Source organism: Haemaphysalis longicornis, unplaced genomic scaffold (assembly GCF_048455015.1).
Source record: "Haemaphysalis longicornis isolate Haplotype H1 unplaced genomic scaffold, Haemaphysalis longicornis Haplotype H1 scaffold_13, whole genome shotgun sequence".
Taxonomy (NCBI): Eukaryota; Metazoa; Arthropoda; class Arachnida; order Ixodida; family Ixodidae; genus Haemaphysalis; species Haemaphysalis longicornis.
This window is the reverse complement of record NW_027526233.1, coordinates 7,794,320-7,803,846: the sequence shown is the minus strand read 5'-3', so window position 1 is coordinate 7,803,846 and position 9,527 is coordinate 7,794,320. Positions and strand designations below refer to the sequence as shown.

General features: G+C 46.7%; 1 pseudogene; it reads right to left on the bottom strand.

Moving 5' to 3' along the window:
• Positions 1-3,722: 3,722 nt before the first annotated feature.
• Positions 3,723-7,757, bottom strand: LOC144164322 (uncharacterized; annotated as a pseudogene).
• Positions 7,758-9,527: the final 1,770 nt, after the last annotated feature.

Sequence of the window (9,527 nt, the reverse complement as noted above, 5' to 3'; positions counted from 1 at the left end):
ACAACGCCTTCCTAATGAGTCACGTACACTACGTCGCAGCAGCGGTAGACTGGGCCAAAACCGAGTTGGTCAAAGTCGACACGCTCATTAGGAAATGCGTCAAGAGGGTACTTGGTCTCCTTATTAGTGCCAGCACTGCAAAGGTTGGAAGACTGGGTGTACACAAAAAACTAACATAGATCATCAAGGCACAAAGGGAAGCGAAAAAGCAAAGACTCTTAACTACGAGAGCAGGGAGGGCCATACTCCTGACCACGGGGCACATCCCCGAAGATTTTGAAGCATACCAAGTAAAACTCGATGGGAAAACCAGGGAGACCTTCAAACCAGGCCTATCCCTCGCAACATACACCCGCAATTCAACGAAGGCAGGAGGGCGGCCCGGGCCAAGGCGCTACTGAAAATTGCCCAAGAAGGGCGGCGACCGTCGACGTTCGTGGATGCAGCACGATACGGCCGTTCAAACAAATACGTGGCGGTCGGGACCGACCCTGCTGGCAAACTACTGAACGCAGCATCCGTAGTTACCCACAAACCCGCTATCGCAGAACAAGTGGCGATTGCCCTGGCTGTGGCCGACCCTTCGAGACCGAACATTTACTCTGACTCAAGGGCAGCAGTCCGTGCGTTCCTCAAAGGAACGATAGCCAAGGAAGCAGCGCGAATCATTAACAACAGAAGCGAGGACTACTATCACTGCATTACGTGGTTCCCTGCCCACATGGGACATGAAATACATGATAACATTCCCAACGCCAACGAGATGGCCCACGACTGCGCGCGTGAAATCACCCGCCGCGGCAGCGTAGGACGCTCGACGACCAGCGACTGGGAAGAGTATAGAGATCCGCTACAAACTTTCAACGAGATCACGGCACACTACAAGCTAGAGAGAAAGAAATGTCCATCCCCGCACACCAAGCTTCAGCGATCACAATCCACTGCCTTTAGAATGCTCCAAACGGGTACATTCCCCTCGAGAAGCGCATTTAGCCACTTCGCACACGACATTCAACCGCACTGCACAAAATGTAGTAGCACCACATGCTCGTTAAACCATATGCTTTGTCAATGCCCTGCGTTACCGCGCGGTGACTTTATAATAGAAGAAGAGTGGGAAGAAGCCCTACAAAGGGAAGAGTACATGACTCAACTCTGGGCTTTCCAGATTGCTTGCGAAAGAGCGGAGGAACAAGGCCTTCCGCCCCCTGCGCAAGTGCGGCCTGCCTCCGCAGGACGCAGTCACTAAGACTGCCACGGATTTTCTGGACCTCAATAAAGTTCTCTGTCTGTCTGTCTGTCTGTCTGTCCTTCGAGGAGTTGCGTAGCGCGCATTTCTTCTGAAAACGTAACTGACAGGATATCTTATACGTGTTGCATATACTGTCAAGGAGACAGTCGACGCACCGATAGTCCGTTGAGGTGGTGTATTCGCAGGAGTGACGCCGATAGGAACGCAGGTCAGAGCGTTGAGATGAGATGGCTCATTTCTCGCGCATGCACATTATGGGGTTCATCATCTTCCCCTGGCACGTCTTTAGCGCATATCCCCGTGTCTCAATTGGACATAATCCTGCCTTCCTCTTCCACATGGTCGATGCTGGTATGGCAAATGCCCCGATAGCTTGATGGGCTGTTGCATTGTTTCATTATCCTGTTTACAATACAATCAACGGCGTGGGCCTATTGTGAGAGGCGATCTTAACACCTGTCAACGGGTTTTGTTCAGCGTTACCGTCGTGTGGTAGGAAGCAGAGCGTAGAAAGCGAGTAAAGGCGACAGCTAAGAATTAGAGCAACCATGTGACGCCAGAGGGATGGTAAGCGGGAGTGGGAAGGGCGTAAAGAAGGAGAGGGTTATGAGGGGATTGAACTCTACGAAAAAAAAAAACCCCACTGCGGAGAGCTTCTTCGAATAAAACCGGTGAACAGCAAAATGAAACAAAGCAAAAAAACCTAAAAAGTCGCTTTTCTTGTCGCTATTCCTTCCTTCGTAACACATGGCCACTTGGGGGATGGGCCTGGAATGTGGACCTTTGAGGAACTAACGTACCCGGTTCACAAAATTCGTAACATTGTGGATTCGAACAGTAACAGTTGTAGAATCGTGCCTGCAGCGTGAAGCCTGAACGTGATGTCACGGGAGTAGGACAGGTGCACACCACTCTCACAGAACCCCGATTCTTGGGAGGCTGTGGCGTGTTCCTGTCTGCTTACACACTAAGACGAACAAAATGAAAGAGAAGAAGCTGACGCAAACACGCAACAGCAGAAAAAAAAGCCATTTAAAGTAATCCCTGCCAAAAAAACAAGAAACGAAAGCGAGGAAAAAGGCGCAAATACAATAAATTAAGAAAAAGTGTCAGGGTTTCGCCTTAAAAGCACGTGAGCAGACTGGACCACGCCGAGGAAATTTTGTGTCGAAAATCGGGGGGTTTGGTAACGTAATACGATCAGCAACTGTTTTGAATGTGGCACGCTTTCATCACCCGCTTTCTTTTTTTTTGCCAGTAGGCCATAGTCACGTGATTGCACTGCGTGCCACCAACGGCAGAAACTATTTCTTAGGACGAAAAATTCCAAACCAAAAGCTCATATGAACGCATGAAATAAAAAATAAAATGGAAATGGAAATAAAATGGAAAAAATAAAATGGAAATAAAAAATAAAATGTAGTGAAATACGGATTAATAAAGTACAAGTACAATAAAATGAAGTAATTGGATTTGCGTGCCCCCAGTAGCCACCAGTGCAGCAGTGGAGCGGGAGAAAGCACTGAAAGATGTGCCCCGCCCCAGTGACGCTTCCTTGGTGCGCGCTGACCTGGACCGATTACATCACCTCAATAATAAGCAAATAGCATGAATGGCATTTTTAATGCATTTTAACCCTCCCCCAAAATATTATCACTAGCTTATTATTATCACCACTGCTCCGCCTTGCCCGAGTTTCGCTCGAACTCGGGCCTTCAGGAATAGCACCCCAGGTGACTGCTCGGCTGGACCGATATCCGCGCGACAATATTTACGGCTCAGCGGACATGGCCATTATACTTTGGCTCGACTGCCACTTCGGAAAGTAAGTTTGAGTTTATTTTTTCAACAGTTGTCTGAAAGAGCCTACTGTCTTTGTATACTGTACCTATGGATATATGCTCTTTAGGTAGGATGCTGATGTGTTGCTACTTCGGGCAGTAGTTTCTCGACTTCGTCGGTGTAGTTGTGCGTATGTATGTGATAAGGGACAGAAATCGTAGCTTTAGAATTAGCATTTGAATTTGAACATACTTGAAGTAATTTGCTCCTTGGAAACAAAAGTAGAAGAAACTAGCCGCCAAACCCGACTTTTAATTCCGTGCAAAAACAGTTATTGTTTGTTGTCGGCAATATTTAAACACAAAGCCACTTAGTCTGTGCCGGTCAAGTAAGTTTTATAAGTTTTATTTTGTTTATACTTCAGTACTTCCTGGACATTCAAAATGATATACGCAGAAAAGAACGCAAACCCTAGCTGTTCGAACCACTGTTCCTTCCAATTCGCACAAAAGGGCTCCTTTTCATTTCATTTCCTTTTATTACCTTAAAGGTCCCCGAAGGGACATTACATAAGGGGTGGGGTTACAAAAAAAAACGTACAAAAAAGCCATGAATTAGTTTGAAAAATAGCTTGTGACGCTATGCATAAATGTTGATGGACAGGTGATTGCTGCAATATGGTGGGGGAGGTCATTCCAGTCTTTTGCTGCACGAAGAAAAAATGAGGCAGCAAAAGTAACGGTGCGGGAACGTTGACGGGCAACTTGAAAGATATGGCCAATGCGATATGATCTGCGAAATGGGGGGGAGATGTAAGGATCGATTGCAAGTGAACTGTGAAAAAGTTTATGAAACAAGCAAAGGGTAGCAATGCGGCGGCGGGAAGACAGGGGGGACAGGCCAAGTTCTACTTTTAAAGATGACACGCTAATGTGATAGGTATATGAGGAACGAATGAATCTAGTAGCCCGGTTTTGAAGTGATTCGAGTGCAGTAATGACATACGCGTGGTGTGGGTTCCAAATTGACGACGCGTATTCGAGCTTGCTTCTTACGAGGGATTGATAAGCTTGTAATTTTACATGGCGAGGTGCGTTGCGCAGATGACGTTTTAGGAAGCCGAGAGTACGATTAGCAGCTGCGATGATAGTCCGGATATGCTCAGTCTAAGTTAGGTCACTGCACAAAGTTAGGCCAAGGTATTTGTATGATTGCACAAGTTGAACATTAGTGTTAGAAATTATGTAGGAAGTGGTCAGCGGGTTATGGCGACGCTGAAACGACATAAGTTTACATTTGTTAGGATTAAGTTCCATTTGCCAGTGTTCACACCAACGCTGTACTTGGTTAAGGTCACATTGGAGGCTAATTCGGTCGGATACATTAGTTACTGTGCGGTAAAAAACGCAGTCATCAGCAAACACGCGTATGTTACAAGTTAAGTTCGTTGGGAGGTCGTTAATATATATTAGAAATAACAAGGGGCCAAGGACGGAACCCTGAGGGACACCTGATGTAACTGGAATAAAATTGGAGAGCTGATTATTTACAAGGACAGATTGGGAACGGTTATTTAAAAATTCATGGATCCAGATGAAGACTGCGGGGTGTTAGTTTAAGTGGGAAAGTTTCAGTAACAGCGTTTATGGGGTACCTTATCGAATGCTTTGGTGAAATCTAGATATATGGCGTCGGTTTGAAGGTTATTATTGAGATTGGAATGAAGGTCATGGACAAAAAGTGCTAGTTGAGTTTCGCATGAAAATCCTTTTCGGAAGCCATGTTGTGCAGGATGAAAAAAATTAACCTTGTCAAGAAAACTGATAATGTGAGTGAATATGATATGTTCCATGATTTTGCAAGGCACTGACGTTAAGGAGATTGGACGATAATTTAGAGGTGAGTTTTTGTTACCGGTTTTGAAGACTGGAATGACCTTCCCTTTTTTCCAATCGTCGGGCAGTTGGCCTGTTGCGAGTGACTGCGAAAACAATAAACATAAGTATTCGGCACAGACATCGATAGTGTTTTTAAGTAACTTGGAGTTAATATTGTATACACCAGCGGAGGACGACAGCTTTAGGTTGTTTATTATAGATATTATACCCGACACGGAAAATGTGATGGATGGCATGAAGAGTTCGATAGTGGAAGTCGGCATGAAGAATGGAAGGTCTGTTTCTTTTGTGAACACTGATCCAAATGCGTTATTAAAGATGTTTGCACAATCGACGTCACTCACTGGTCTGCCGGCATCATCGGTGAAGTTAGTCGATTGAGTTGGGTGAGGGTTGATTATTTCGAAAAACTTGCGTGGGTCACTTTATAGAATGTTCGGCAAGTTATAGTTATAGAAAGAGTGCTTTGCTTCGCATATTTTTCCTAGGTAGTCATGTTCAGCTACATAGTATTTTTCCCATGCGCATTGGCTTCCCTTCTGTTTGGCTGAACGAAATAGGCGTTTCGTTTTGTTTTCTAGGCCTTTTAATGTTTTGGTGAACCAGGGCTTTTGAGTGTCGGCCTGGAAATTAAATGTGGGTATATATTTGCTCACAAGATAATATACTTTGTCCGTAAATGTTTTCCAATTATTTTGCACGCGTGTATTTTGGAATAATGATTGGAATGATGGAAAGAAAGAGTGGAGTTCATCAATGATAGCTGTATAATTTCCTTTGTCATAAAGACGTATAGTTTTTTTACTTTTCTGACGAGACACCGGTTTGAACGTAAACTCAGCATGAATTACCTTGTGATCGCTAATTTCTGAAAGATATGAAATGGACGAAAGGCTCTCAGGGTGACCTGTTAGTATTAAATCAAGGGTATTGACGCAGGTATGAGTTACGCGAGTTGGTTCAATTACAAGTTGGGTTAAGTTAAAGTGTAGGCGCACATCAAGAAAGTCGTGCGCTTCGGGCTCTCCTGACGTCAAAGTAATTTGGTTTACCCAGTCAATGAGAGGATGATTTAAATACCCAAAAAGCAGAATGCGGGCGTTATGGTATGCAGTAGTTAAATCATTTAACATGTCGTTAAGTTTACGAGCAAAATCGGGAGTGCTGTGGGGAGGTTTATAGCAGGCACCAATTAAAACAGTTTCAGGAGTGGCGTGGCAAAGAAGCCATATAATTTCGAGGTCAGTCTGAATGTTAATTGCAGTACAAGAAATATCTTTGCTGATTGCAATAGGCACGCCTCCGCCTCGCCTATCTATACGGTCCTTGCGAAAAACTGTAAAATTTGGAAGGTATGGGAGAACTTCATGGTCGCTGATGTCAGGGTATAGCCACGTTTCTGATAAAACTAATATGTTACTGCTCGACGAGGAAACAAGATTAGAAATGACGTCTCGCTTTGGTAGAAAACTGCGTATATTAGTAAAGATAACTGAGAGGGAAAGTAGTGGGCGTTGGGTGGATCGGGGGCCATGACGCACGGGTTGATTGCAAGGAACTAGCTATAGTAATCCTTTAACCGTTTGTGTCGATTCATCAAATATGTAGCGTTTTTTTGCCTATGCGTAGGGTTTTAAAGGTCAACATAACTGGACAGGACTGGGACCTTGCGAAAGCAATAAGATGCCTGCGAGCAATTCGACCTGTGGCGGAAAAGTCTTCGCAAACGCTGTAATCGGTATCTTTGAGTTTGCGGCCGTTTGAAAGAATCTTGTCCTTTGTTTTAAAAGTATTAAATTTTACAATTGTCGGCCTTTCCTTGTCTACAGCGTGACGGCCAAGACGATGTGCTCGGTCTATGTCCTTTGGTTCAATATTCAGCTCCATGTGATTAGCACAAAGAGCAAATACTAGTTTTTCTGGTTCAGTAAAATGTTCGGAAGGGTTAGTGTCGGGAATGCCATAGAATATTAAATTGTTTCTGCGGGAGTGATTTTCAGAGTCGTCCACTCGGGCTGATAAGCTGTCTATCTGGTGGGACATCTGAAGTGTGGTAGCCTTTAAGCTGTCCATTTCAACTTTAAGAGATGAAAGGGACTTGAAGTGGCTCTCAAGATCTGTTATCCGTTTACTTAAGTCTGTTATTACTTTATCAGTGGATTGCAGCTGATCTTTCAACTCCTTTAGTTCGGTGAGTACGGTGAATTGACCAGCGGATAATTTTTTTAATTGGGTGGCAGCTTCTTCAATGGTACCAGGGCCGGGGTTTGTTTCAACGTCACCGGCTTGCAGCAACAAGGAATAAATGACACTCGCGGATTCAGCGGCAATGTCAATGCAGCACTGTGGGCTCGGTGACTGTATCAAAAAGTAATTACTAGATTTTTTAGCGAATTGACTGTGTGAATTACTGACCTGCATGGCAAAGGCGAACGGATTAGTGAAATGCGCTGCTGCGCAGTCACCGAGCCCACAGAGGGCAGGCGGACAGTGATGGTCTTTTATAGGAGAGGCGGCGGCTGATGTCGGTGGCGATGCTGTTTTCCATGACGAATCCAGGTATCCGGGAGGGCAGGAGAGGAGGAGGGGTGGCGCTTCCGTACACGCCGAAGCGTGAGCGAAGTGGCGTGAACAGTTGCCTGCCCGCAATTGTGCGTCGCTGGGATCGGTGAGGCTGCAGATTGGGGCAGCACGAGTCCAGAAAGCTGGGCTGCGGCGAAGAGGGCGTAGATCTGCATGCCAAAGGCGAACGGATTAGTGAACTGCGCTGCTGCGCAGTCACCGAGCCCACCCTGTTCCTCAGCCCGGGTCTCCTCGCAAAGCATTGGAATTATCTCCAAGGTTACTCTGTCATAGTCTTTAGTAGAGAGGTATTCCTTGCTGAGAAGTGGTTGCAAGGCTTCGTGTGACTGATTTTTTGTTGTTTTTTTTACTTGCTTCTGATATTGCATGATTTTCAGCGGCTGTGTACAGGCTAAATAAAAAAAAATGTTCGGTAACTGTTAAAGAGCAAAGCGTACCTGCCCTTCTCTGGGCCCGCAGTATACTTTATATCCCTTACTTAAGGAACTCAGGCTTTATTGTGCATTTTAAAAATTTTACCCAAAATGATGTTTAGCTAGCCAATGGTTTTTTTGCTAAATAATGGTTATATGTTTGTTTGTCTCACCAGCGAACGTACTTACTTGAGATACCCTTTAGGATTAACCTTTGCATCATGAGCGGCAGGAAAATAATGTGCGGGTATTGAGGGGAGAAAATTCTAACTACCCGGCTCGTAATCGTAGCTCGACCGCGGTGACGCAATCTAGTCAGCTAAGGCACGGGACGTCACGGACGCAAACACAGTCCCGCCGCGTCAGGCACCGAAGCAAAGGCTTCGAAAACAGACCTGCTTGTCCCTTGGTTCAGCCTTCAGGCCAAGGTTTAAGAGGATACTTGATCAAAAAATTTATATATGCTGAACAGTTCGAAACACCTGCAACCGCTGGTACTTCTCATACATGCGCCCAAAAGTTAGCGCAAATAAAACCGCAGGCAAATCTTTGGGAATATGTATGAAGTTGCAGTCCCCGCATCCATTTAGGTGGAATGTTCATTGGGTTGGTTTTTACGATAGTAACACGAAAAAAACTCCCAAGCATTTCCCCGAGGGTGAACATGGTTAAGTGCGAATGCACGGGGTGATGCTATGAGGGGGAGTAAAGTTAAAATCCGTTGGCATTCGCCCGTGAGCGCGTGCGAGCCGACCCACGGAGGTCTGGCAGTTTATCGCTGCATATATAGGGGGGTACGCCGCGCCGAGCCCGCCGAGCCAGGTGGCTGAGAGAGGAGGCGAGCGCAAGGGGAGAGGGACAGCGGCGCACGGCAGCTGCAGCCGAGCGAGGGGGAGAGGAGAGAGTGTGACGTCACGGTGGAGAGAGAGGCGCGCGGCAGCTGCTGGGGAGAGGGGGCGCGCTGTGACGTCATACCATGACGTCACGGCGCGAGGAGTGGTGCGGGGAGCGGCGCGCACCCGCGCAGCCACGGCGAGGAGGCGGAGCGAGCGCGGTCACGTGGTGAAGTGACGTCACCGCGCCGTTGCTACCGACGCTCCTCTCCGCTCCACGCCGTTGCTAGGGAGAGGAGGACTGCGGACGCCGCCGCCGCCGCCGCCGCCGCCGGTGGAAGGTTTGGGGTCGCTTATAAAGTGCATTCGCACTTAAAAGTGGCCGTCGAAGAAAAAGAAAGCGGTGCGTTCAAAATGGCGCAGGAAGCCTCCAACGGTGGCGAGATGAAACCAAACACAAAAAGAACAGAACCTACGCTCGTGCTCTTCCTGGCAGATAGCGAGCAAGCACTGCGAAGGCGGGAAAAGTCAACTGCCTTGAACAAGCTTGTGTTTATTTCATGAAGAGAGGTGAGACACAGAGAGGGGAAGAGCGTGAGGGATGGTAGCAAACAGCGAGGAGCGGAACCACAGCCCGTACAGCGAATTACTGCTATGTGCTTCCGTCCGCTTTCATCATCATCATCACCATCATGCTCATAATTATCATCATCATCCTCATCATCACACCGCCACCAGCCTATCTAAGCCCACGGCAGGGCAAATA